At 48.9% G+C, this 26998-nt stretch overlaps 1 protein-coding gene and 2 long non-coding RNA genes across 4 annotated transcripts in view; 2 read left to right on the forward strand and 1 right to left on the reverse strand.

Annotated features, from left to right (window-relative positions):
- EXTL3 (exostosin like glycosyltransferase 3) overlaps positions 1-23518 on the reverse strand; it is a 140752-nt gene extending 117234 nt beyond the window's left edge. Inside the window, exon 1 of one of the 2 annotated variants that reach the window (XM_077782483.1) lies at positions 23472-23518. The gene's annotated coding sequence lies outside the window, so the exon portion shown is untranslated. Of the gene's footprint in view, positions 1-2841; positions 3063-23471 lie in introns of those variants that run through there. The other variant, XM_031504476.2, reaches the window with a different exon arrangement.
- A 394-nt stretch (positions 23519-23912) lies between these two features.
- LOC110480682 (uncharacterized) lies at positions 23913-25628 on the forward strand. Its single transcript, XR_002467139.3, has 3 exons — positions 23913-23994; positions 25378-25418; positions 25518-25628. It is a non-coding gene; the product is annotated as an uncharacterized LOC110480682 (long non-coding RNA).
- LOC144246023 (uncharacterized) lies at positions 25619-26284 on the forward strand. Its single transcript, XR_013339628.1, has 3 exons — positions 25619-25684; positions 25766-25869; positions 26076-26284. It is a non-coding gene; the product is annotated as an uncharacterized LOC144246023 (long non-coding RNA).
- The last annotated feature ends 714 nt before the right edge of the window (positions 26285-26998 follow it).

Genomic DNA, 26998 nt, shown 5'->3' on the forward strand with positions numbered 1-26998 from the left:
AAAAGCAACAAGAGGTCAGAAACTGGTCAATGTTTGGATTTTAACACGCACACAGCAACAGAACAGCTTATCTAAAGTGCTTCTCAGCATCTCTGTGAAACCTTAATAACATTTAATCCATTTCTAGCCCCTTCTGGCTCCAAATTGTTTGGGTTTGGACCAGCGTAGCCTGTCAGCATTAAGTTATTATCACCACACAGGTAAAATTTTTGGTAAAGACCCTGATGTTTCTTGAGCAGGAAGTGACCTCATGTGGGGAAAACAGCTGGGAAAAAAGAATAACACGAACCTCAACTTTAGCAAATAACTCACAGGAGCACAATACCAGCCATGGTAAGAAGCCCAGAGCGAGGCCATCCTCGTCCTTGCTGTCCTCACCAGCTCACAAGGCAGAACCCCAGAAAGAGCCACAGGGAGCAAAACTCAGGCACTGCCTCAGTGTGGGAGAAACGGGGCTGCAATGGCCAGGGTGGCTGTGAGTCCCTGAAACTCTGGGGATCCTCAGGCGGGACAAGAAGGTCTCGGGATCCTTTCTGGATGCAGGAGGGAGGACAGGCACGAAGGCTGGAGCCCGTCAGCAGCACCTGGGCACCCCCTGCCACCTTGGCCCTCCCACCACGAGGGTCCCCAGGCTTGTGGGGACCCCTTCACAGTGTCCCTCATTCTGTGAGACCCCCACCATGCCCCTCATGCTGCGAGGAACTCTTGCAGCCCACCAGCCCTGAGGGGCTCTCCCAGCCTCGCGGGGGTGCCCCGTTTCAGTGTGAGATCCCCACAGTGCTTCTTACTGTGAGGCGAGGGGCTCTCCTCACAGCCTCCCCAGCCCTGAGGGCACCCCCAGCCCTGAGGGAGCTCCTGCACTGTTCCCCCAAGCCCTGAGAGACCCCCCCACAAACCTCTATCCCCGAGGGACCCCCCTCACAGCTCTCAGGAACCTCTCCCCACCGTGCCCCCAGCCCTGAGGGACCCCCACTCACAGCCCCCCAAGCCCTGTGGGACCCCAACTCACAGCCCCCCAAGCTCTGAGGGACCCCTCACAAACCTCTATTCCTGAGGGACCCCCCCCACAGCTCTCAGGAACCTCTCCCCACCGTGCCCCCAGCCCTGAGGGACCCCCGCTCACAGCCCCCCAAGCCCTGTGGGACCCCAACTCACAGCCCCCCAAGCTCTGAGGGACCCCTCACAAACCTCTATTCCTGAGGGACCCCCCCCACAGCTCTCAGGAACCTCTCCCCACCATGCCCCCAGCCCTGAGTGACCCCCGCTCACAGCCCCCCAGCTCACAGTCCCCCAAGCCCTGAGAGACCCCTCACAAACCTCTATTCCTGAGGGATCCCCTCGCAGCTCTCAGGAACCTCTCCCCACCGTGCCCCAGCCCTGAGGGACCCCCACTCACAGCCCCCCCAGCCCTGAGTGACCCCTGCTCACAGCCCCCCAGCCCTGTGGGACCCCTGCTCACAGCCCCCCCAGTCCTGAGAGACCCCCTCACAAACCTCTATTCCTGAAGGACCCCCCTCACAGCTCTCAGGAACCTCTCCCCATCGTGCCCCTAGCCCTGAAGGATCGTTGCTCACAGCCTTCCCAGCCCATCGTGCCCCCAACCCTGAGGGACCCCCACTCACAGCTCTCCCCAGCCCTGAGGGAGCTCCCACACCATTCCCCCAAGCCCTGAGAGACCCCCTCACAAACCTCTATCCCGACTCTCAAGAACCTCTCCCCACTGTGCCCCCAGCCCTGTAGGACCCCCGCTCACACCCCCCCAGCCCTGAGGGACCCCTGCTCAGAGGTCCACCGACCCTGAGACCCCTGCTCACACCCCCCCAGCCCTGAGGGACCCCCACGCACAGCTTCCCCAGCCCTGAAGGTCCTTGCTCACAGCTTTCCTCAGCCCTAAGGGACCCCCGCTCACACCCCCCCCCAGCCGTGAGGGACCCCTCTCACAGCCCCTCCAGCCCTGAAGGATCCTTGCTCACAGCTCTCCTCAGCCCTAAGGGACCCCCGCTCACACCCCCCCCCAGCCGTGAGGGACCCCTCTCACAGCCCCTCCAGCCCTGAAGGATCCTTGCTCACAGCTCTCCTCAGCCCTAAGGGACCCCCGCTCACACCCCCCCCCAGCCGTGAGGGACCCCTCTCACAGCCCCTCCAGCCCTGAAGGATCCTTGCTCACAGCTTTCCTCAGCCCTAAGGGACCCCCGCTCACAGCTCTCCCCAGCCGTGAGGGACCCCTCTCACAGCCCCTCCAGCCCTGAGGGACCCCTGCTCCCAGCCCCCCAAGCCCTGAGGGACCCCCGCTCACACCCCCCCAGCCCTGAGGGGACCCCCGCTCACAGCTCTCCCCAGCCCTGAAGGTCCTTGCTCACAGCTCTCCTCAGCCCTAAGGGACCCCCGCTCCCAGCCCCCCAAGCCCTGAGGGACCCCCGCTCACAGCTCCCCCGGCCCTCAGGAACCCCGCGCCCCCTCCAGCCCTGAGGGACCCCCGCTCCCAGCCTCCAAGCCCTGAGGGACCCCCGCTCACAGCTCCCCCGGCCCTCAGGGACCCCCGCGCCCCCTACAGCCTTGAGGGACCCCCGCTCACAGCCTCCAAGCCCTGAGGGACCCCCGCTCACAGCTCCCCCGGCCCTCAGGGACCCCGCGCCCCCTCCAGCCCCTCAGGGACGCCCCAGCCGAGCCCCCCCCCACCCCGCCGCTCCAGGGGGCTTCCCCCGGACTGTACCATTCCCGCCTTACCCGGCCCCACGGGCTGCCGCGGGGAGGGGGGGTTCGGGGGGGGGGGGGGGGGGGGTGTTACCGCTCTCCCACCTTCCTCCCCCTCTCCCCATGCGTGGTACAGTCTGCTCCTACCTCTCGGCGCCCTCACTTCGCCCTCCCGGCGGAGCCGCGAGTGGCTGGGGGGGGAGCCATAGCCGCTGCCTCGTCTTCCCGCTCCGTCCGCCCTCCCCTGCTCCCCCCCCACGGGCCGGACACAGTTGGTTTATTCCGAGAAGCCGGCCGGTCTTCTCCTCTTAAACCGCTGGGTCTCGCACGTCTTCGGCCATTTCCGACCGAACCGGCGGAAGTTGCCGAAGTGGCGGCGGAACTTAACGAAGAGGGGCGGCGATAGCCGAAGCGGGGGCGGAGATAGGCGAAGCGGGGGCGGAGATACCCGAAGGATTGAGGGCGGGGAGCAGCAGCGGGACTCTCGCCTCCGGAACCTGCCGGGAACAGCCGAAGCTTCCCCCACAGCTCGGCTCTCCGCACTACGCATGCGCGCCGCGCCCGGCCGCGTTTTCCCGCCTAAAAGGCAGGCGCGCGCCCCCGTCGCTCGCATCCTCCGCTGCCCTCACGGAGGGGCCGCCATGTTGGCAGTGTCCGATGCCGCCTCGAAGGGGCGGCCGCAGTCCGGCCCTGTGGGAAAGCAGCCCTGTGTGTCCTCCTAAAACCCTGTCAGAGTGTTCCCCCGGCACTCAAACAGTCCGTGCAGTGCCGTGTATCCCACAAGAGCCTCGTGAGGATGCCCCCATGGAGCTCCTTCACGCCTCAGCCCTATAGCGATGTGGACGCAATGGTTGCCGCTGACCCGCTGAGACGTCCAGGTGCCTCCTGGCAAAAGAGGTTAGGGAAACATTTGTGTTGTGGGAAACTGATCAGCAGGTACTAAAACACCACTGTGGTTTGGAGTTTGTTACAAAATAACAGCCAGATCCACGCCGCAGGGTTGGTGTGAACAGCATCGGTGGTTGAATGCTGTGAAGTCAGAGGAGCCATGTAGAAATAAGCGAGTACCAAACATAGCATGCAACAGATGGTAACTGAAGCAAAAGAGGGGGGGGAAAAAGCAATGAAAAAATAAAGGAGGGGGGGAAAGGCAAGTGTAACAGTGCCAGCATCTTCTCACCACAAAACCACGTTGCACAGGTCCAGTCCTCTGTTTATGCATTCTAATTTTATATATTAGGAGCTCCATGAAAGGCATTTGTATCTATGGCAATCAAATCCCACACCCAAACACACAATATGACAACTTTGGGGGAATTAGAGGGTTTTTCACAGGAAGAAATGGGGGTTTATCTCCAGAAGTAAAGAGGCTGGTGTGTTTCTGGCCAAAAAGCTCCAGGAATCTCAGCTTTAATAAAACATGAGCACTTCAAAGAGGCGAAAAAACACTTTTCCATCACTCTGCACTTTTTAACAGTCATTTACACATGTGTAAAGAATGCAAGGAGAAACTAACTTTTATTCTGAGATGAAAAACCAGTGAGGGGTGAGGCGGGGGCACAGGTCTGCCCTTTGATAAACAATACAAAATCCAATCTCACTGCGGAGAACGTGCTGTACGGAAGGGCAGGAATAGGTACTGCAGGTTCAAAGGCTCAGAGAAACAATACTTTTTATATTTTATCAGGGCAAAAATTTTAAAAATACTATGACTACGGCACAGTATAAAGGCTAAATTAACATTCAAATCACTGAACACACCCACGTTGTCCTACCACACACATCTGTTCCCACTGTGCCACGGCTCGGGGTTTTATATTCCAGCCTGATCTACTCGGAGCTCTGCAGGAAGAAGCAGGGGGACAATCATTCCCTTCAGGTCCTCACCGAGGAGGAAACACCAGAGGAGAATCACTTCAGGGACAACTCAGGAGAACAATTCTTCTCCCAGCCCCCAGAAGAAAAGAAGCTGTCAGGATCAGTAGCCAGTCTGGCAAGTCTCCCTTTCAGGAAGCACTATCAAGGCTATTATAGATTATACTGACAGAGACACCTTCAGATTTAATCCCCTTCTCTTTGCGTTTCCCCTTCTTGTTACAGGAATTGGTTTTAAAGAGGCATTTTTAGCTTCCCTTCTACCAAGTGAAAAATCCACTGCTCCACTGCCTTCTGCTTATCCCAAAATAAAAATTACTGTATTCAAATACCCTCATTTCCCACCTATTCTGCCATCCGGGCTTTTATTTCTATATACACATAAAATTTTCACATCAGAAATGGATCCTAAAGGGCAGGGTCTATAACCTATGATTAATAATTATTTAAACGAAAAAATAAGTTGCCAATAAAGTTGCTCGACACTTTCCTGGCAAGGAAAAGCCTTTCATTCCTATCAGTTTCCAAACCTGCTTTCCCAAAGGAACAGACTCAATTCACACTGCCAACCCTGTTAGAGACTTGGAAACTTCATGGTGACCTTGAGTTGAAGCTGACAGGGTGGAGGACTAAAAACACTAATCCTCCTGTAGGGAAATGTGCAAATGTAAAGCAAGGCCACCTAAAAAGCAGCCACAGTTTAGATTTTGGCCTTCTGTTCAACCTTTAGGAAGAAATTCTTCCCTGTGAGGGTGGTGAGGCCCTGGAATAGAATTCCAGAGAAGCTGTGGCTGTCCCATCCCTAGAAATGTCCAAGGCCAGGTTGGAGATGGGGCTTGGAGCAACCTGGGATGGTGGAAGGTGTCCCTGCCCGTGGCAGGGGGTGGCACTGGAGGAGCTTGAAGGTCCCTTCCAACCCAAACCAGTGTGGGATTCTGCTCCCAAAATGACTTCTGTAGACACCTCTGAATCACTTCAGGCCTTATATTTATTACCTTTCGAGTTATTTGGCAGCTGCAGCTGAGCACAGTGAATGCCATCACACCTTTGTGTCCTCTCCATGTAAATGGTCCCCAATTCCCCCCCTTTTCCTTACCCCCACCACATTCCTTCTTCCTCATCCCACTTCCTCCCAAGCATGGCTTGCATCCCGGTGTCTCCAAACTGCTCGAAATTACATTGAGTCATTGCAAGCAGGTATTAAGGAGTTTCAGAGCCAGCTAATGCACATTTCCATGGCACACTTCCATGGCCTGAAATAAACCTCAGAAAAACGTGGAGCAAGGATGGCGGAGAGGACCCTGAGCTTCCATCTTTTCCCTGCTGCAATCTTTTTGGTACATCTTTTTTAATCTCATTCTCCTCCTCTCCACAGCAGACGGTACCAAGGTCGGACCATCTGCGGATTTTACAAGTTCCATGGAATGTTTTCAGACCGCACTCTTAACCCCAGACACTCCTATCGGATTTCATAGGATTCAGCCACTTTCTAGCCCCAGGGTGCTGTAGGTGCTAAATAGATTATCTACATCTCTCAGCCACTATGGAACAACTACACAGCAAAGCTCAGTTTTTAATCCTGCTGAGACTCCGACTGCTTTTGGCCATCAGGTATCCCACGGCTTCACGAGAGGAACTGTTAATCTGGAATGCTGGCCAAACTCCAGTTTAGGTAATTATATTCTGACAATTTACATTTTCCCTGCAGTTTTTCAATGGATGTGGCTTTTTTTTTTTTTTTTTTTTCTTCCCTTACTCTATGACATAAAAGCAGTGGCCTGGTCGTGCTCCTGCTGTTGGAGCAGCTGCCAGGCTTTGCAGCTTAAGTAGCTGCATTTCAGTGGTAGGTAAAGGCATCTCAGTACAGTTAAATAAAGCCCTTTGAAGACCCACGGGCACGAGGAGTATTGTGACAATGCACCCCACTGCTGGCCATAAAGCATGGCAAGCGCTGGAACATGAAATGAAACACCCAGGAGAGGTATCTCCTGGCAGGAGCAGGAAAGGAAAAGTCAGCACAGGAATGGACACACAGACCCTTCCCTCCCAAATCCTAATTCTGCTTTGGACCCGGTGCAGCCCCAGCTGGGATCCAAAGAGCAAACACAATGAACTGTCAGCACCCTGCACAGAGGAACCAGCTCCTGATAGCAAAAGAAAATAAGCTTATAAAAGTAGTAGAAGCTTTTGGCAAGATGCTGGAGGACACTGCCTGGTGCTTAAATGGGATGAGGAAAAGAAATGCCTGTTCCATTAATGAGGGCACCGTTACTGGTTTTATTTCATCTGGGTTTGTAAAAGAAGAATCATTGGGCAAGAAATGGAGTTAGAAGCTTTTGTTTGGGGTGGAATATTACAGCTCACACTCCGAGTATGTCGAATTGTACTACCACATGCTTGATGAGGGACAAACATTCTAGATTAATTAATTAAATGACTGTATTATCACAGAATCACATAGTGGTATGGGTTGGAAGGGACCTTAAAAATCTTGTTCTGACCCCATTACCACAATGCTTAGTTTATATAACCATTCATAACCACTCTGAGATCTTTTCTTCACAGAAGAAGCTTTCTAAAAGGCTCATTTTCCTATTTCAGCAACAATTCTGAGAGATGAAGACAGTGGTGACAAATAAACCATGAAATTCCGGATGGATACAGACACGTGTAACTTTCACTCCTTCCCAGATCATTGTCAACCAAAGGCTGTTACCAGTACTAGGTGAGTATTTTTCACAAGTAGTTTGTTGATCAAAATATGTTTTTCCCCATCCCCAAAATGACCAAAGATTAATTTCAGTGTGATGGGGGAGTGTAATTTCCTGGCTTTTGGAGGAGCTGGACGTGGTGGGAGAGCGTAAAGGTTGAGCAGGTTTCCCTCCCCTTTCTCTGTAACAGCTCACAGTAATTCTACACCAATCCAGCGTCAAAAGAAATTATCTAAAACATATCTAAATAGAACTAATCTTCAGAAATAATTTTTAAAATCCCACTAAGAAGCTTCCATATTGCAATACTCCTGGAAATTCCATGGACTCTTAAGAAAGTCGGAATCCAAAGCAGGAAGCAGCAGCCCAGCCTGGTGACAGCCAAGCAAAACTCCAACTGGATCTTGGCAATGGCTGAGCAATGGCACAAAATACCAGCGCTGCCTCTGTCCTCAAGGCTCCTTCCCCTTCCAAACCCTGCTGCACTAGGGAATCAGCTGCATTTCTGGAAAATTCCCTTGAATTCCTGGAGTATTACAGCTAACCATGCTTCCCCTTCATCTCAGCACAGATGCTTTGAAGTTTTCCAGAGATACCCAAGGAAGAAGACACATCCAAATACCTAGACTAGCCCCAAACTCCACCCTGGAACAGATGGTGGGGTTCTAAATGCAGACACATCTGGTAACCACTGGTATGAAAAAGCTGGCAGGCATCAGCTTATTCTGCTCTACTAAATATTCCATCATTTGAACTGTATTTAAAAAGAAGGTAAAAAGAAAAAATTGTTTTGCTTGTCTATAACATAATCCCCAACACCTACATATTGTAACTGTGGCATAGCTCGGGCACTACACTCTTGTCTGCCAAAAGAACTTTCTTTTTTTAATTAAGCACTCAGCACTGCCTAAACTTAATTAAAAGTGACTACAAACCAAGCAGTTGGGTAAAGTACAAAAGCATCATTTTCAGCATGTGCTTTGCTGCACCAGACTCGAGGCTGCAGTGCTCCAGCACTTCAGCTCACCCTTGAGTCCACACAGTTTGAGGGGCCTTGACAAGCTGCCAGATTGCTGAGAGTCCTTGAAACAACGGGGGGAGCACAGACTCTGCTCACACAGACCTGTGTGTTTAAGCCAGCTGTTCCATTTCTCCCCAGGTCCAACTCCCAAAATGTAAACCAGGGGTAATTCTTCCTTGTCAGGAAAACAATCTGTTAGAAATTATCATCATCCCGTAGTAAAGACAGCTGGGAAACATGTCTGCAGGTGGCTGGGGAAAACACCCACCCTCAAAGCCCCCCACCAAAGTCAGACCTTCAGCCTGCACACTACCCATGGTCACCCCAGATCCACTCCCAAAACTCCATTTAAATCATCTTTTGGGATATTGTTCCACGGCTCTTTCTGTGAGCTGAGTGAATCATCTGTGTTTGCTAAGAATCCAAAGCGATAGCAGGCACAAAACGATCGTTCTGGATTACAGTCACTTTGGGAAAAGGCTGTAAAAGGCTGTCTGCTGGGATTGTGCTAGAGGTCCACTGGAGACCCCACCATCGGGTTTGGATGTGTGCAGAGAGCTTTTAAAAATGGCTAGAGAGAAAAAGAAATACTCCGAGGAACTGGCTGATAAGGGAGTCTTAAATTCCAGATATAGAAGGAAGAACAAATACCAACAGTGGGGCCCTGTAAGTCCGGGATGTAAGAGCCAACAGACCTCAGAACAAAACAAGCACTGAGCAAACGAGAGGTGATTCTGTGGGAGACTTTTGGCAAATAGCGAGGATTCTGTAATAAAAGCCACTTGTGATCACTCAATTCAAGCCTGTTTTCCACAAATTGACTCAGTTTAAGCAAAATAAAAGCAGGTCTGCAAGGTTTCCAGTTTCAAAAAGTTGAGGTAATTAAGGAACTAGTTTGAGAGGCTGAATGGCTGAAAAGCTCCGATGAGAAGACCTTGAAACCAAAAAAGAAAAACCATCTGCCATTTACATCCTGAATAGAGAAAGTGAATAAGAAGCACATGTGGGAAGTGAGGAGAACACGCTGGAGATTGGAGATAGTCAGGGTCAAGCCCCCAGGCTGAATGGAGATGCTGCTGCTGAGTGAAGAGAGCATAGGGGTGAAGGGAGAATGAGCTCTGACATCCCACAGCCGCGTCTGAAAGAGCATCTCAAGTTCTCCTGTAACCACAGACATCCCATATTCCCAGTGTCCCTCTGGAATCATGGAGAACTCCAGGCAGAATATCCCACAGGACAGAGGATGGGGAAAACTCAGCTCTCAATGGAAGACAGCGCTGGAGAACTGAATCAGAACATAAAAAGCGTGGAAATCCCGAGCAAAAAGTGCCCATGAAATCTAAGTTACACCGTGTTAAAATGGCCTGGCACCTGTCTTTGATAAAATAACCATGGCCTTCTGACAAAGAGGCACTCGGTCTTATTTATTGGGATTTTAGTAAAGCAACCAGAAATCTGGGGACTATTTGTAAATGGGGAAAACGGGGATCGATAACGAGAACGCTAGGATCGATAATAAACACTCGTGTGCCTTAAGTGCTGCAGGTTTTTTAAAAAGCACCCTACAATGATAAATAACAATAAATAATTGTCAGCGTTTTGAGCACAATCTATTTCAAAGGCTAACTTTACTATACAAAAGGCTTTAAATTTTAAATAATAGATGTCTAAGTAGCACAGGGCTGCCGCCAAAGCCAACTGCTAAAATAAGGAAGCAGGTGGCAGCTGCTGCTTTTTCCCAGCTCAGAAAGGTGCTTCCTCCTTTTCACAGTTCACCCAGTTCAATTATTAGTGCATTTGAAACAGCAAAATCCACTCCAAGCTGAATCAGAATGAAAATATTTTTTAAATGTAAACCTTACATGGTTTTTTTCATAGCAGCAGGATTCTTAAGTGTATTTGCAAAAGCACAGGACCATAAATCCAGAGTCTGATCCCTTAATACTGAAGCCAACCACATTGCATAATCCCATTAATACATTTATCAGGCCCCATCTTCACAGCAATCAGGTTTTCAGCCTTTTACACAATTCCCATTAGAAGGCTCTTCAAGCATCTCCCTTGCTTTGAACCTATTCTGCTCTTTTCCAGCCTAAACTTTTTCAGAGCCTTTTGTTCTTGTGCCAGAATTGTCATTTAACTTAAAGAACTCTTCTCCCTCTCTGGTATTTACACCAGTGTATTTATAGAGAAGGAATCTAATTTTTCTCCACCTTTTTTTTTTTTTTTTTTTTTTTGTCATCACCTCACCATCCAGGTTCCTTTAATCATTTTGGGAGACGTTTCTCTGTTCTCCAGCAGATGCCCTCTGCTGCACCTTTTCCAGCTGGAATCAATCTTTCTCCTATGGACAAGGAATGCAGAATGCATTTTAAGCCATGCCTCACTAAAACCTGTTGCAGTGGCATTCACATTTCTTTGTCACCAGTGGGAATACTTCAGTTGACAAATGTGATCCCAGACATATCTTCATCATCAGGACATCAGAATTATCCTATGGCTGATGAATACATCCCAATTCCCACACAGAACCCCCAGCTTTCTGTCAGAGTTTGCATTACAAGAACTCACATTTGCTTCAGACAAATGGTCCCAAAGTCAGTCATTCTTCTCCTGGGATCTCCTGTTTTTCCTCTTTTGATGACACCTCCAAATCCCATTAATTTCTGCTCTATCATTAGTCAATACTTTGATTAGCACCAGGCTTGAGACCCGTCCGTGAGGAGCACTATTGCTAACTTGCCTGCCAATCCTTCTTCAACCTTCCTGCCTTTTCTGCCTTTAATACAGGATTCATTGATGCAAAACAGGAGCAAAATACTTCAATTCTGATTGATTTAAACTCTCTTGCTTTGCATTTTTGGTTTTTTTTTTTCTTTAATGAATGGCTGATTTTTGCTGGTGGAGAACAACAAAGGCATATTTCTCCATAAATCAGGCCTTTGCCTGAATTGCAAAGCTGTCCTATTTTTACAGTTAGGCATCTGTAAAAATTAATAAACTATGCAAGTCAACACATTTGATGTTAAAAATGGTAAATGAAGTTTCTTAATGACTAGTCTGACTTTTTCATTGTACTTTGGGTTTATGTCTCAAATTTAAAAAACAATAAAAAAGACGTGTCAGACTTGTAAAATTAAGCTAAATGTGCTGAATACATAGTTTAAATTAAAACAAACTGGTTTATTGTACAAAGAAATTCTGCAACCTATAAATAGAACAAACTTCTTCCTATTCAGCATGTCTTCAGGTTTCCAGAACTTGAAACAAAATTAATTTCTATTCTCATGCAAAGGAAGAGCTGATGCGCAAGTAAAATGAAAAGTGGCAAAAAACACTTGGCTAAACATTTTCTTTAACCTACCTGTCAAGGAGAGGACACTCACACAACCAAGTACAGCCACTGTCCTCCTCCCTTCCCTTTTTTCTCTCCACATAAATCCAGGCCCACACAGGAAATGCAGAAACACACGGGCTGGCACCACCACAGCAGTCTGAAATCCCACCAGCCGCAGGCAAGGCAGCTTTTCCTGGTGCAAGTGCAGCCAAACAGAGCTCGGGGAGAGGGGCAAAGAGGAGAACAAACATGGGAATCGCTCCTCCAGCTGCTGTGGGGAGGGTTTGGCCCAGCTCTGCACATGCACTGCTACAGATCAGGAGCTGTCCCAGCAAGCATTACCCCAGTATCAGCCTTACAAAGCCTCTTCAGCTGCCTCATCAGAGAGGAAAGCAGAGAAAGTGATGGCATTGTCCAAATCTTCATCCACCAGTCCTGCAGCACACTGAGATCCTCCCACACGTGGCAATGCTTTTGTTTAATCAATACCACTATTGACTCCCAAGAGTGCAAGAGCAAACAACCATTTGCCCTTCCAATTACAGCAGAAACCACTACATGTGTCGAGATTTAAATTCAATCAAATTTAAGGATGAAGAAAAATCCTCCCTTTCTCCCACTACCAGTGACAGAACAATGCTATGCTCTGCCTTTTTTTTTTTTTTTTTGAGTAATTAAAAATAGACTGAACTTTAGGAGTGTTATTGCACTTGAAGCAGTAGAATAAAGTGCATCATAAAAAGATGCCACTGGGATCAGTTGAAGCCAAGAAAATTGAAAACATTTTGAAGGAACGAAGCCAAAAACACAGAACCAGATTTAAACTTGGCGTGTGCTGTGGCAGAATGCCAGGGGAAGCAGAACCGGCTGGGGGAGTGTGGAGAGGGAAGGCTCCCTGCTGCAGCCCACGGATCAGGTGTGATGGGCCAGGTAATGGGGGGACACAGCTGGCACAGCTGGGGGAGGTCGGTGAAGCAAAGCCCACTGCAACCTGCTGGGCTGTGAAACATTCCCATCATATTAAGCCATGGCATTAACAAACATTGAGCTGTAATCCACCACTTGCCAGTCTTCAAAGAGCTCTCAACCCAATGACTAATTCTCACAACCACCTCCTTAGGTGCAGGAACTGTTTATAAAGATGAGAACAAAGGCAAAACGGTGGAGTCATTAGCCACAGCTCCTAAAAAGCAATTTTTGAAACCAGAGGAGCACAAGGCTCTCAGTGACACAGCCCCCTCAGTAGGTGGAATTTGCCTCGTGTTTCTTCGACAGCAGGACACATCTACAACCTAAAACACTTGTCCCCAAACCTGAAACTTCACGTATAAAGTTACTTCTCTAACGTGTGTGAGACTGATTTTATATCTTCTCTGTGCAGGCAGGGAGCAGGAGAACAGCAGAAGTAAAATGGGTGAAGTGACGCTACGATGGAGATCAACAGGAGGTTTTGGCCACTAAACTTGCATTTCAGCTGATATGGTTTTAATCAAGAAAGAAAAGCACCTAGCTAAGCCTCCTCACCAAAAGGTTTGTAAATCACAATTCTTAGATTCTCTTCTTCATCTCAGTTCTTCCTCCAGCAAATAAAATTACCTTAAAATTTACAAGAAGGCTTTGAAACAGATTCAGGTTTATGGCAAACTCTTGGAGAAAAGATGCATAGAGCATCTCTGTTACCAATGCTCAGCTCAGCAGAGATCTCCAGATGAGAGAAGAGCTAAAAAATATCTTAACAAAATGCCAGAAACAAGAATAAGTTACTAAAGGGAAAACAAACCCAACACACTTGTGTTTCTAAGCACCTCAACAACATTATCAATAAGCCCAGATACAGCCTTTCCACAAAAGCTGCAGTGACAATCGATTCAAATGGATGGCACTTCTGTAATGCCCCTATTTGACTCTGAGCTGAAGCAGATAAAAATTCAAAGATTGGACTTCCTTGGTATTTTTATGTTAATCTGCACAGCTTTAGGGAAATTGTTGCGACTCAACTTCAATTCACTCCGTGCAGTCAGAGCCATTCAAGTACCTACCAGCAATTTTCATACCCCTCCAAGTCTATCTCATAAACTGTCATCAGCCCAATGCATTATCTTGCCTGAAAAAATCTGTCAGGAGCACCAGGCAGGCTCCCCCTCGCTTCAGATAAGCCGAGCAGACCTGACTCATCCTTTTTTTTTTCCCTTTCATCCTGGTTTGTATTGTCACCCTTACAATTTATTTTCCTGTATGGCACAAGATCAGGCTACATATATGTATAATGAGTGTGCAAGGGACAACGAGAGAAAGAAAGTGGTTTTCATCTCCACCTATCCTCCCTTCTAACAGTTCCTTTTGCTTCATCTTTTTGGAGGTATTTTAGCATTAAATTTAAATTAATTCTCCCTTTTTCTTGCTTTTGTTGAAAGAAAACAACAGGATACGTGAGAAACCCATGTAGGAGGAAATGCTTTCCTGATCTGGAGCACTTGGACTTGCTCAAGTCTTTTGCTGTGTTTCTGCAGAAAGCAGATGAGCAGCCTCACCTCACTCTGGGCTACTTTTGCCCAAACTGCCGCTGCACTTAAACCGAAAACCAGTTTTATTGCAAACAGAGATGGGCATCCACGGGCCCGAGGTGTGCCAGGGCAGCAAAGGGCCCCGCTCTGGCTCCGGTATGAAGAGCTGGAAGATCTCCCTTCCCTCCTGGGGACTGTCTGGTATCCCAGCTGGAGCTCCACCCCGCCCCGAGGCTCTGTGAGTACCCGGGCTATCCCTCATGCCTGTTTTTCATCAGCTTACACAACCTTCATTACCCTTCAGCCCAGTGTCTCTTTGTCAGCCTTGCCTGACACAGGCTGGCAGGTCCACAAGTTGTTGGGGTGGCACAAACATACGGGGTGATTGGGTCCAGAGACTGGGGCTCATTCCGTGAGAAAATAAAATAACACAGATGTTGTTGTGTCACGGATCTGAGCAGAGACCCCAAGCAGTGAAACAACCTGGAGATTTAGGTGTAACCACGCAGAAAAATCAGTATTTGGATGAACTCGGGAGCAGCCAAATGTCTAAAATACCACACTGATAAAGAAACCCCCAGCTTTTTGGGATCAGCCAGCAGCAGAATGACTCTGCCAAGGTCCCAGGGCCCTCACAGCAGTCAGAGGTTGCACCACACTCCCAAATGCTTCAACGAGCTTGGGGTTGCACCACAACACAGGGAGAACAGAGCTGAGATGGACCTGAAGGTCCATCCCTTTACTCCAGGCTGCACAAAGTTTCACTTCAGTCATTTTCTTCAGGGTTTCTTCAGAATATGGTTGTCAGGCTCAGCTCAGTGACAACCCAGGTAGAGCAAAAGCTCTAACTCATCAATCCTTTTAATTCTTTAAATTAAAGAATTAAATTTCTGCATCACCATTGTGATTATGTTTTCCTTGTAACAAGGCCTTCAAGGCAACAAGAAACACCAAAGAACAAGGAGCAAGAAAAGTCTTCAGGTGGTCAAAGATTCATTACAACAGACAGAATCATTGCCTTTATCCTCTCTCCAGCCCCCACTTAATTGAGTAGCCTGATAAATTGATGAATTACAGTGAAATGATCTTGCTGTGATGCCTCTTGCTGATGAATGAAGAATATCCTGCCAGAGTCTCCTGGTTTCAGGTGATGGATTTGAGCCCAGGCTGCAACACAATTCCTTGTGACTGACAAGCTCAGCTATTTGCACTCTTAATCTTGATAATATTTGATTGAATAAATCCAAGGTCATCATTTCCCAGGTGGATAAACTGCTCCAAATATCACCAGCCCTCCAATTACTTCAAACTGCATTAACAAAAAAAAAGGTGAAGAATATTCACGTAATCGCTGCTGAGCTTTCAGCCTCGTGGCTGGGAAATCTCTACAACCCAAAACAAAGCTTTGCTGGAGCATGAACGAGCCACTGTGGAGTTCCATTTGTCATCACATGGCCAACAGCCCTTTTCCTGCAGCCCTCAAACCTCAGGGACACAGACCCCTGGGGAGTAACGTTGCTCATGTTCAGTCACAGCCCAGCAGATTCTTTCTTTTTTGTGTTAAGCCTGGTAGCAAGCAGCTTGGCTGAACTGGAGTGATTTCAAGACGTGGGAAGCTGGGAAAGGATAACTATTAAATGGCATAATTTTCTTTCAGCGCACACAAACACTTTCTAATAGAGGGAAACATTAAAACTCCCATACTTGAGCTTTAGTGAACAGTTTGGGGGATGCAATCTGATTTTTCTTTCCCATCTTCTTCTTCTTCAAGAGGCAAAATATGGGAGCAAAAACTTCTGCAAAAACTTCTGCACCTTGGCTGCACAGAACTTTCACACGGATCTCTGCACAGCATCAGCTGGATTGAAAGATGGTGTGTCATTTGTGAAATATTCCAGTCCTTTATTGTGCAAGTTCCTAATTATTAATGTCTAGGCTCCGTATTTCTACAGTGAGATTTATGATGTAGCTCAAGGTGGTGGATTTGAACTAATTTTCCCTCAAATCCACAGATGGGAAACCACAAAAGTGCTTTTTATCCCCTCAACTTCTGTAGTCTCTGGTGCAGAAAAACCCCAAAGAACAAACAAGCCCCTCAAAAGAGGAATCTGAGGTGAAAATTGTCCTTCTCTGCCTCCACCACCACCACAGTGACATAAACGTCTTTTAAACAGCTCCACATGTCCCTTGGGGGCAATGCAGACAGATTTTAGCAAAATTTCACTTTTGTGTCTGTTTTTAGAGGACATAAACTGCACTACTGCAGGCCTCCTTCCATTCCACTGAGGCTCTTCAGACCAGGTGCAGAACGGGGACTGGAGGAGGAGCAGGACACAGCTGCTGCCCTGGGATCAGGAGAAAAGAGGCAACTGATGCAAAAGCCACACGTAACCCTTGTGGAAGGAGCCAGAAGCTGTTCCCGTTGAAAAATAGCAGGAAACACTGTCACCAACCTGGCCTGTCACAGAGCTGGGCATGGAAAAGTCCTGCAAGGGAGAAGCAGAGAACTTCTGGGCATAAAGGATTTCACTTCTTCATGTGATTCCCACAGCAAACTGAAATGGAAAGATTTTAAGCCTTGAAATTAAGATGGTTTTGGAGGTAAAAAGCATGGTTGGAGAGTCAAATGAAGTTAATCCATTTTTTCTCCAAGGATACCATACATTGGAAAAGCACGTAGAGTGAGCAACCAGCAGCTGGACTGGTGGCACACGCTGCTCTTACTGGTCTAACAGGGCTTAACACAAACAGCCTGTGCTCCAGAAAATGCTCATATTTGTATATTCATATACATATGCATGTACCTATAGGCATGCTGGTCCCGCGTAACACAAACAGGTAATAAACCCACAAATCTTTGGCTTTAGGATGTGGGGTTTAAAAAAAAAAAATAAAATTTTAAAAATAGCAGTCTGCACGTGCTACAGCAGAAGTTGCATTAAAATAAGCACTGCTGGTGCCAGTGAGTTATAGGTGCTTGCAAGAGGCAGGATAATGGGATTTCTCCGTGCTTGGTTCCCTCGGAGGTAACTGCACTCTTATCAGGAGATGCAGGATATGAGGCTCTGACACTGCTCTGATTCATGCTCTGGAATAACGCAGGCATTTGATGGCATCTGCATTGCTGACTCAATTGCGTATCTTCAGTGCTGATCTTGTTGGTGCTGGGAAAAGGGACTGGGAAGGAAAAGCGCTCCTGCTGCCTGCATGCCACGGCTTTGCTGTTTGCCTTAGGGCCTCACCGGTAAAAATAGGTAAATAAAGAAAATAAATGTGTTCCTGCCTCCGTCCCACATCCTCCAAGGCAAGGCTTTCAGCTGGTTTTCTCCACCCAAACGTGGCAAAGCAACTGCAAGGAAAATAGGGAATTCTAACTGCTCTGTTTACGGAATATATTTGAAATTAAAAGAAAGCAAACCTTGCCCTGTCTTCTCCCTGCATTTTAGTCCCAGCCAGTCTCAGAAAAAGGTGGAAGACAAATATTTTCTTGTTGAAGCTCATTCTACCTCCAACTGGTTGTTTCCAAAGTCTGGATTTATTTTTTTTTTTTTAAGTTTCAGCTCTGGCACATCTAATTTTCTTCCTTATGGGGAATAAACAAGAAGAGCAGCAGCCCAGCAGATGATGAAACAGATTTTTCTCCAACTCTGCAAGTGGAAAGTTGAGACCAAGAAGGTGACGAGGAAGATAAATGAACACCTTAGAGGATGCTAATCACACATGGGAGTCGTGATTTCCAGCAACTTCTGCCTCGTCTGGTGCCCTGGAAACCCTTGGTGAGCATTCACAGCCCCACGTGGCAGACCCAGCACGGGATTGCTGCTCTGGTCTCTTCTTGCCCTGCCTTCACCACCAGAGCTGTGATGGATGCAGCTCCTCAGCCTCTTCCTCTCACAGAGAGGAGCTGTGGCACCTTCTGTGCTTAAAAGTAAGTGATTTAGCAAGAAAGAAAATCCACAGCTGCCTTTTATAGAATCATGCAAACGTGTAGTGGCTTGTGATGGAACATAAAAGTTCATCTCATTCCAACCCCCTGCCATGGACAGAGACACCTTTCACTAGACCAGGTTGCTCTAAGCCCCTCCAGTGTGGTCTTGTGTGGAGGTTCATCCTCATGGCACGACCCAGGATGGGTTATCTGTGTTGGACAAGGATAACATGGGAGAGGACTCTCTATGCCTCGTGTCCCTCCTGATGTTTTACTCATCAAAGGTGCAAACAGGACCTCAGGGGGGTCAGGCTGAAGGTCCTCTGCTGTCCTGGTGGAGACACTGAGCGAGAGCCAGATCCTTCCCCTTGCAGCTCCTCCCAGCCCGGCTCTCTGAACCCCACACTCTTGGCATGCACAACATCCACGCTGGCTCTGGAGACCTTTGGGATGATCCAGCAGGAGACATTCCCCACAGGCTGCTGAGGCAGCCAAGACCAGGCCTATCTCAACTCCCACCCTCCCACGTGGCCTGTGGCCATGGCCCCACCAAACCCAAAGCCTGAAAGAGCCAGAGGATTCACAGCAAACAAGAACAGGCCTGGGGTTGGCAGCCTCGATGCCCAGCGCCAGGGCTAAGCCTCCTTTCCAGGGAAGTCGTGTCTCGTCAAGCCTTGGCTGAGCACTGGCCCAGGCTGGGGCTTGCCCAGCTTCCCAGGGCGTCCTGGTGGGGACTAATTACCCATGACTAATAATCACCTCTTCCCTCCATCACGGCACTTCTGCTGGCACCCACTCATGTGGCACAAAGCCCTTTGGGTTCCCTTCCCTTGGCGACCCCACTGCTCCACCAAATGTGCTCACAACTGGTCCAGAGTCCTCGGGGATGGACAAGGAGCCTCTCGTCAAACCTCCAGGTTTTTGGGAGCTGCCTCCAACTACAGCCAGCACCAGCTGTGCTTGTCTCTGGGTGTGCCAAGTAGCCAACCTGTGTATTCCCGTGGGGAAGTCCACTGAATTTGCCCCATCACAGTTCATCTGTACTATTTCATTAATCACAAACAGAAATTCAGGGGAGGGCAGCTGCTCTAGGACAACACACAGCCAGTAAATAAAATATAAACACCTCATCCATACTTAACATCAGGTTTGATCTGCACTGCTTTCCTTTCCTTTTTCAAGGTGATTTGCAATTTCTTTGGTTGCATTTTGGGAAGGGGAGGGATGACTTACTGCGTAATCTCATTTTTGATCTATTATTAAATGTCTGCTTTCTTTTTTCTTTCTTTTTTTTTTTTTTTTTTTACCTTTTCTCTAGGAAGCCAGAAGCCCCAGCAGGAATTACAGCCAGAAAGGGAGGTGAACTGTGAAATGAAAGCTGTGAGAGAAAGAATTGCTTGGGCTTTTGTTTGAAATTCTCCGAGTTTTCTGATTTTTGTTTGGAAGAAGTCTCAGATTGGCAAACCAAGGACTCAGTGGAAGTCTGGGACAAGACCACAGCAGATGAGGGCAGAGGCACTCAAGGCAGTCAGGGACATCAGACATTTTGATACCATCTGAAGGTGGATCTGTTCCTAAGGCCACGCTGGAGATGCATCAGGGCTGATGAGTGATTTCCACCACCCTTTTTGCCTCCTTCCCAGCCCCTCCGCATCGCTGGCAGCGATTCCTCCTCCTGCCATTTTTCAGAAATAAGGAGTTTCTCCTCCTTAGGCAGCAGGACATGCTCCCACCTCCCAGCCAGATGAGTCAAAAGCCGGCCTGGCTTTGCTGCCAGCTCCCACAGATGCTCCTCGTGCCGTGCTGAGCACCTGGCTGGCCAGCACATGGTCCCCCTTGGAGCCACATGGCCAAACTGGGTCCCCCAGCTCCCCAGGGAAGCCTCTGCTCTGATATCTGGAGCAGACACAAGCTCCTACAGAGATCAGCCACTGGCAGCCCCAGAAAAGGGCAGATGCTCATTCACATTTCCTATGAATTGAATTAATTAGTTTAACAATTTCCTGTTAATTTCCTATCATAATAATCGCCTTATTAACTAATAGGAACAACGCCATTATTTAACCACCAGGAATGTGACTCAGTGACAGCCACAGCCACCAAAGCTATTTTTTGGGAAAAGAACAGTTTTTTAAAGTGCTTTTGTTTTTAAAAAGTAGCCCACACAAGCAGCTGAGGGTTTTGCAGCTGAACTGGGCAAGTTCAGACTCATTCTGAAGGAAAAAGCATCCCTGGGCCACATTCCATAGAAAACTCTCTGCTTTTTCCAAGGGAATACAGGAAGGGCAGGGACGTGACACACAGAGAGCAGCTCCATCTCCTTCTGCAACTGGACACCCCAACACCTCCTCCCTGGAAAATCCAGGGGATGGCTGGGGAAGAAACCCAAAAAATGGCACGTCTGGAAAGAGCCATCCCTGGCTGGGAGCAATCAGCAGATGTGAACATCCATCTGACATCCATCCACCAGTGCCCACCACTCCTCAAGCATCTGAAGGACCACCAGGACCTCTCCTGGTCCTGCTACAAGAACCACAAAACTTCTGTTTGGCCACTTCCAGGAGCCACCAGAGACCAACTATAGATACAATAAAAACAAAAGCTGACGTGGGACTGGAAACCCTTTCCTCATTCCCAGGGGAGACAGAGAAACAGAAGAAATGAAGGAAGCATTTGTGAACCTTCAATTCTAACTCACCCAACAGTCACAAAATCCTTTTTGGGATCCCCAGCGACCAAATCCCAGCTGCCACAAAACTGACATGGGTGATATGGGAGCAGATGTTCCCTCACCTTCATATTTTTACTGGCTGCGACTGATTCAAGTTTCTGGGCACAAAACCAGTTGGAAGTAGCCTGTTCCCTGCTAAAAACACCAGAGCTGGATGCCACTGTGACATGAGGGATGTATGTGCCACCTCCTTTCTCCACCTCCAGCCTGAATGCCATCCTGCCTTTCTCTTAAACTCAGGAAAAAGGAGCCAAACCGCAGCAACTGTCTGCACTTGGCTTTATCTGCCACAAAATGTCAAACTCTTCAACAGGAATCGCAGCATTTCCATCCTCCCTCACTCCAAAGCAGGAACACTGGTACAAAGGAGCCAAAAATGTATCACAAAAAAAGAAAGCATCACCTACACCAGCCACAAATGGACTGAAGATGGAGGTCCCTCTTGGGCAACAAAGAGTCCTGCAGGGGAAAAAACCACCTGAGTTTTTCCATATTCCCTCGTGTCACCTCTGAATTTGCTTCCCATGCAACCATTTATACAGAAATGTGAGTGCACTTGTGGCATGCTGTGGAAATATTATGACTAATGGATGGAACCTGTGCAATGTGTCAAAATCTTCCCTCTCTCCCCATCTAACAGCATTTCACACGCACTTGAGACATTAGCACCTACATTTAATCTGTTTTCTTGCGAGGGGATGGAATGCATTTAATGAATTACAGTGATTTTATGTCTCACCAGTAGATTCTGCTCTGCCATGGCAGCAGAGAAGCCACAGGTTCCCCCCAGTCCCTTGCTAAGGGATCAACAGGCTCTCATCCTTCCTTATTTATTTTGGAAGAGTACATCAGGGCACAGCACATCATTTGATTTTTATTTTTAATTTTTTTTTCCCCTGCTAATACCCCATTCTTTCCCCTCTCTGATTTTGATGGCACGGGACTGCATCTCCTTGTCGCTCCTGCACACACACAGTGCCCATCATCCTGCATTGCTGGGACTGCAGGGAGAAAGCTCTTGCCCGAGGTTTTTCTGGGACCATTTATAGTCTCATAACAATGATGTGTTACCAGCACGTCTGAAACCCCCTCAGCTCCTGCTTTGCACGGGCACATCCCCAGCATCACTGGGACACAGCTGGGCTCCAGCACCCACACCCGGCCAGCTCTGCAGCAGGGGGAGCGGCAGAGAAACACCTCAGCACCTCCCGCTTTCAGCAGCGATAAAATTACCCATTTCCCTCCGCTTTCATCAGGGATAAAATTACCCATTCCCCTCCTTTGCAGCATCCTCTCCCTCCCGAGCTGAGCGGCGCTGGCCGCGGAGCCGGAGCATCCCCGGGCTCCGGCTGCCGCACAGCCCCGCCAGGCCAGCGGTGCTCACACCTTCCACGCCTGCAGCATCTCAGCCCGGAGCAGAAAGCCCGCAAAGCCCCTTCCTGCAGCGAGCCAGGCGAGAAACACGCGGAGAAAAGCCCGAGGACGCAGCAGCCTCCGCGGGGAGCCAGGTTTGCACCAAGGAGCAGAAGTTTCTCTGCTCGCCCACTGAGGCACATTTGAAGGTGAAGGATGGTCGGGGAGCGCAGGCTGCCCAGAGCAGAGCGGAACACAAAGAAACCCAGCCCCGGCATGATGAAATGCAAGTTTATTTGCTTTAGCTCGGGTCCAACTTCGCTCGCTGGCTCAGGAAAAATTTCTTTAATGCCGCTCTGTCTGGGGGCTTTCGTGCAAACCAGGTTTTTTTACCAACTCAAAACACAACTCCAGAGAGATGGCGAGTCCTGAGCACCCCGAGAGCCAAGCAAGCGGGACCAGAGCATCCTGACTTCTCCAAGTCCTTTTGCTCTGCCGCCACTCTCCTGGTTCACATCCCAGACGCGGAGTTACCGCGGCCGAACCATGAGAGGCACCGGCGCTGCCGAGGGCGGCCAAAACCATCCCTCTGCTCCCGGGGATCGCTCCCTCCTCTCCGACCATCCCCGGCTCCCCTCCCTGCAGGGATTTCTCCTCATCCCACAAAATCCCTTCCAAAGCCTCCAATTGTCCCCACGGCCCAAATTGCCAAACTCGAACGCAACTTTGAGCGGGGGCAGAGCGGCCCCCGCCCGCTGTTTCATGGCAGCCGTCACATTAAACAGAATTTATGTTGCACCATCCCGGCGCGGCGGGAGAGGAGCCGCTGCCACCCCGGGGCCACCGGCACGAGTTTCGCCCAACTTCGGGCACCTGGATAAAAAAAGCCCAGTGCCCCCTCCGAGAAGGCAGCTGCCGGCTCAGCCAGGGTTCATCCCGCTGGAAAAATCCCAGTCCCCAACACCCCCAGCCCCAGGGACACGCTCAGCCCGCGGGACATCTCCATGCCGGGATAGGGAGGGGAAAGGAGGAGGAGGATGGGTCCCCTCCAAACCCATCCCGGGAGGGGCTGGTGCTGCTCCCCGGCTGAGTCCGGGGCGCCTTTCATGCAGGGATTATAAAGTAGAATACAATAAAGAATAAAAAAATAAAAATAAAAAAGTATTAAAATAAAATGGGAAAATTAAAATAAAAGCCAAACCAATAAACTAAAAAAAAAAAAAAAAAGTAAATAAACCCAATAAAAGAACATACCACAGAATGAAATGAAAAAGAAGCAATGCCGTGCCGTCGAGGCGCCCCGGGAGCAGCGCTTACCTGGCGGAGGGGCCGCGCTGTGCCCGCGGAGCCCCGCGCTGTGCCCGCGGCGCTGTGCCCGCGGAGCTGTGCCCGCGGAGCTGTGCCCGCGGAGCTGTGCCCGCGGCGCTGTGCCCGCGGAGCCCCGCGCTGTGCCCGCGGCGCCGCCGGGCCCGCGGAGCCCCGCGCTGTGCCCGCGGCGCTGTGCCCGCGGAGCTGTGCCCGCGGAGCTGTGCCCGCGGAGCTGTGCCCGCGGCGCTGTGCCCGCGGAGCCCCGCGCTGTGCCCGCGGCGCCGCCGGGCCCGCGGAGCCCCCGGGCCGCTCGCTGCATGCCGGGAAGCGGCGCGGGGCCGCGGGGCAGCGGCGCGGGGCCGCGGGGCAGCGGCGCCCTCTGCTGGCACCGCCCGCCCGCCGGCCCGCGGCCGCTCTGGGGCGCTCACAGCGGGAGCGCGCGAGCGGACAGCGCTGCTGCGTACACGCGGTTATGTATATATAATAGATAGTCGTCTATGTATGTATATGCATGGAGCTTTATGGATATCTGGTATGCAAATATTTTATGTGTGTATATATATTTATATATGTTATATATATTCATCTATGTATGTATATGCATGTAGCTTTATGGATATCTGGTATGCATATATTTTATCTGTGTATATATATTTATTTTTATATATTATATATATTCATATATGTATGTATATGCATGTAGCTTTATGGATATCTGGTATGCATATATTTTATCTGTGTATATATTTTTATTTATTTATATATGTTATATATATTCATATATGTATGTATATCCATGTAGTTTTATGGATGTCTGATATACATATATTTTATCTGTGTATATATTTTTATTCTTATATATTCATATATTCATATATATATGTATATCCATGTAGTTTTATGGATGTCTGATATACATATATTTTATCTGTGTATATATATTTATTTTTATATATTATATATATGCATATATGTATGTATATCCATGTAGTTTTATGGATGTCTGGTATGCATATATTTTATCTGTGTGTAATAGATATAGATATAGATAGATATAGATATAGATATAGATATAGATGTAGATGATATAGATAGATATAGATATAGATATAGATATAGATATAGATATAGATGATATAGATAGATATAGATATAGATATAGATATAGATATATAGATATGTTCGTGTCTGTGCAAAAACTTAGAACCCCAGGATGGTTTCCTTTAGAAGGGGCCTTAAATATCTCATTATTCTACCTCCCTGCCATGGGCAGGGACACTTCCCACCATCCCAGGTTGCTCCAAGCCCTGTCCAGCCTGGCCTTGGACACTCCCAGGGATCCAGGGGCAGCCACAGCTTCTCTGGGAATTCTATTCCAGGACTCCCCACCCTCACAGGAAGAATTCCTTCCCAATCTCTCATCCATCCCTGCCCCCTGGCAGTGTGCAGCCATTCCCTGTGTCCTGTCCCTCCATCCCTTGTCCCAAATCCCTCTCCAGCTCTTCTGGAGCCCCTTCAGGCACTGGAAGAAGCTCTAAGATCTCTCCAGAGCCTTCTCCGTGCCCATTTCCAGGCAGAACCCAAAACACCTCTGGAAAATAAACGGGAAGCACTGGTTTGGAGAGGAAGGGGCAGATGTTGGGGCACATCAGCTTTGGGGTGAAACTCATGGCTGGAGGCACAAGGTTCAGAGCATTCCCCTTGTGAGAACTTGTTAAACACACACACACAGAGGTCTGTAGTTATAGAAGTGTATGATTTAAGGACTGGGAATGTATGGATTGATGGATTGGAAGCGTATGGATTCATGGACTGGATGTACACCTGGGTGTTGCAGGAGGATGTGGGGCCAGGCTGGGTTTGGGGACTGGGTCACAGCCCCACTCCTGACTTTCTGCCCCGCTTTTCCCCACAGGCATCTCCTCTCCTCTGTGAAAGGTAATGAATGCATCTCAGGTGGGTAATTAATTCATCTCGGGTGGATAATTAATGCAGCTCTGTGGCAGAATCTCCTAAATATTAACGAGACTTTGTGGTTTGACCTCCCTGGGTCAGCACTGCAGGAGCTCTGCTCTGCTGGGCCCAGCACTGGGATCCTGCTTGGAGGCAAACCAACAACTCATCCAAACCCTGAGGAAAAGTGATCCCAGTGGATGATCCTACACCCAGCCACAGTGGGATCACCCCAAAAATGGGATTACAGCCCAAATACCACTCTGAAGGTGAGACCTCACAAGCCTTGGTCCACATTCCCAGTTTGCATCAAGATCCGCTAATGTAATTCCTGGGATTTTTTCTGACAGGAGAAGCAACTGCAGGTCATGGACAAGGCCTGGAAAAGAACCTCCTGTGACAAGAGAGGGAATTGCTGAAGGACTGAGGAAAACCAGAGGCACAGCACCCAGAGGTGTGCACACCTGGAACTCATCTCTCTCCTTCTCCTTGGCAAGAGCAGCCTCAGGAAGCTCTTGGCTTTCTGATGCCACCTTGTGTCTGCTGCAGATGTGAAGTGACATTTCAGACCCTGCCAGAAGCTTGTTGTGACTCAAAAAGCTTCTTTTTCAACCCAATTCCCCTGTCTGCAGCCTCTATTCCTGCGATGTCTTTCTACAGGCTCCTGTTTCTTCCCCGGGGCAGGGATGTGACCCTGTGGACATCAGAGTCCCAACTAACATTTGGCCAAATTCTGGGGAGAGCTGCAAGTATTCCTCAAATCCCAGGAAATCCTGAGTTTTCCTGCTGTGTTTGTCAAGTCTCATGTCCAGAGCAGCAACGGCAGTTCTGAACAGTTTAAATAAAGCAAAACTTTAAATAAAGCAAAATTGTGAACGTCCCTGGGGAGTGACCAAGGATGGGGACAGGGGCTCCTTTATGGGAAATGTTGCCTCTAACTGGTTCTCCTGGCACCATTTCCTCCAGCTCCAGGTGGCTGCTTGGGCACAGATAATCCCGTGGAGCACAGTGACGGAATTTGTGGAGATTACAAAGCCTGGAAACATTTCCATGGAACATCCAGATCTGGTCAGACAGACAGGGAAGAGCAAAGCCAGCAAGGAGCATCTCCTCTCCATCCCCTGCAGCTCCTGGGGTACGTTTTGGGGGACAAATTTAATCTTTTCCACTCGATTTCAATCAGCTCATCAGCAATGGGCACTGACAGCACGCCAGCTAAGAGGTTTATGTCTGTAATTCCCTAAAGATTAGCCTTTGGAATCCAAGAGAGGGAAGTGGCTGCATCTCCAGCTCAGTGGAGATCCCTCCCTTCCTCCCTCTGTCCAATAAATCCTCCTCCAGCCTGAGGATCCCATATGGACCCTGTAGGGTGGGGGGATGCTTTTCCAACAGTCTCAGTGGGGCACACAGGGTGTGTGGATTTGTTCTTGTGCCCTTCGGTGTGTGCACACTTAGGGAGGAACTAAAACAGCAAAACATGACCCTAAAATGTCCCAAAAGCTTCTTGTCCCTATTTGACACCTGAAGCAATGTGGGGTACGTGGCTGCAGAGGGAGCTGGGATGTGATGGGGGATTGAAATCT

This window comes from Lonchura striata, chromosome 3 (genome assembly GCF_046129695.1).
Source record: "Lonchura striata isolate bLonStr1 chromosome 3, bLonStr1.mat, whole genome shotgun sequence".
Lineage (NCBI taxonomy): Eukaryota > Metazoa > Chordata > Aves > Passeriformes > Estrildidae > Lonchura > Lonchura striata.